The sequence below is a fragment of the Arachis ipaensis genome, chromosome B10, assembly GCF_000816755.2.
Source record: "Arachis ipaensis cultivar K30076 chromosome B10, Araip1.1, whole genome shotgun sequence".
In the NCBI taxonomy this organism is placed as follows: domain Eukaryota; kingdom Viridiplantae; phylum Streptophyta; class Magnoliopsida; order Fabales; family Fabaceae; genus Arachis; species Arachis ipaensis.
This window is the reverse complement of record NC_029794.2, coordinates 24,629,947-24,632,049: the sequence shown is the minus strand read 5'-3', so window position 1 is coordinate 24,632,049 and position 2,103 is coordinate 24,629,947. Positions and strand designations below refer to the sequence as shown.

Below are 2,103 nucleotides of genomic sequence, written 5' to 3'. Positions count from 1 at the left end.
AGGCTAACTAAAAATAAAGGAACAAATAGGTCCCTGGTCCCTGGTGTGCAAGTTTCATCCCTAATCTTTTCTTTAGACACCATTGGAATCCAAGCATCAAGAATATCAAGAGATCACTGACAATTCACAATTCCAGAATCCTTGTACCTCTGACAATCCAGTTCTTCTCATCATACACCATCTTGTTCCAACCGTACATCACAAAGTTAGAATCCTTGTACCTCTTTCAAGGCACTTTAAAGGCTATATCAGTGAACATGTCATCACTGTCCATCCACCATAGAAATTCAACTTTGAGGTGTGACAACAAAAGCTTCCAAATCAAAGGCAACTTAGCCCAAAACCTAACCATTTCGGCATCAAGAAGAGCCATGTTATAGGAAATCTCGATCCCATAGAGCCTGAATAATCAATCTTGTTCTTAATAGGTTTTCACACGGTTTGGGAAAAGGCCTGGTTACCAGAAAAATTCGAGGCTTATTGGGACCAATGAAGTTCGGGTAATCGGGGTTGTTTTCAAGTCACTGGCCACGTTGCTTGTCCCAATCGAAGATCTTGGAGCCGAGAGTGTAAGGGGCATTTGGCTCGCGCTTTGGTTTGTTGGCATAGGCGGCCTCGTCGACGAGAATCTTGGAGATGTCAAAGGTGGCGTAGTTGTTGGTGTCGTTTGTGGTGGTTTCGGGTTGAGCTTCCTCGAGGACGCGATGGGGCTCGACGCGGCGGGAGCGATAGGCATAGAGATGGTGGATCTCGTTGAGGTCTTGTTCGGGAGTGCCAAAATATCTGGCACTAATTGTGCCACGGAGGATGACGACAATAAGGAAGAGGTAGAAGAAGTTGAGGCTGCTGCAGCAACAGGCACGCTTGATCTGGCGGAGGGACCTATTTGTCCCTTTATATTTTGCCAACTCATCGCATTATCATCGTAACGGATACAATCAGGGATGGATGCATTCACAAGGCAGTTGCCCCCACTACCCCCAGTGAAATTTAAAAAAAAAAATTATGAGTAGTTGTTAGTGAAATACGATAGTTTCTCCCACTATATAATTAATTTTGCCTCCACCACAAATTCCTAACTCTTCTTCTTCTCCCCTTTTCCAATTTTCTTCATCTGCTGCAGCCTTCGCCTTCAGGCTTCAGAGTCCAGAGTTACTGTTGTCTGTCGCCATCCTGCCACTCTGCGTCTCTGCCAGTGTGACAGTGTCACTGGCTCATAATTGATGAAGTTGCTGTCCTGTTCAGCATTTCTCCCGCGTGGCTCCAACTTAGTTTCTCCTTGTTTCGCCGCGATTCTCCTGCATGACTCCGTGATACAATAATACTCTTTTCTCTACTTCAGCATTTTCCATTAACACTTTTTAACCCCAAGTCTATGGAGGGGTATAATTGTCATGCGTTATTAAAGATGAGGGATTTAAATATATTTTTCAATCTTGAGGGATCAAAATGTCAACAGTTAAAAAAGTCAGAGATCTATTTGTCTTTTACTCTAAATGTTAAATAAGACAAGTTCTAACTATTTTTTGCTAATCTTTTTTTGTTATCAAACATTTCTGTCGTTATTAACAAATTTATTTTACTTGAATCGAGATTCACTTGAGCAACCATACCATGACCAATGTTCTAACAATCGTGTCGAATTTGCTGGTTCAACTAAAAAAACCATAAACCAACGTCTAATTTCGTTTACCTTATCAAAATCGTTCAGACAAAAAATCAATTTTGAACAGAAAACTAGTCAAAAATTGGGGTTTTACTACTGTATAGAAAGGAGATTCTTTCAACACATGTAGAAACTATGTGTCAATCAATGACATAGGTAACGAAAATAACATACTAATGCATGATAGAGCAGCAACATCAGTATGGGACTCACATATTTTTTACTTTATGTTTAATAATATTAATACCAGTGAGTACAATTAAAAAAAAATTATATACGCATAAAAATACAAAAAGACTTTTAAAAAGTTATAAAATTTTAAATAAATTCCACTATTTTATTTATTGCTAATAAAAAGTTACAAATAAAAATTAATCATTTTTTATCCCTACTAATGATAACAAAATATAAGTTTTTTTTAAAACAATTATATTATA

At 38.3% G+C, this 2,103-nt stretch overlaps 2 pseudogenes; both read right to left on the bottom strand.

Annotated features, from left to right (window-relative positions):
- LOC107620379 overlaps positions 1-1,114 on the bottom strand; it is a 17,314-nt pseudogene extending 16,200 nt beyond the window's left edge.
- LOC107620380 overlaps positions 1,133-2,103 on the bottom strand; it is a 10,632-nt pseudogene continuing 9,661 nt past the window's right edge.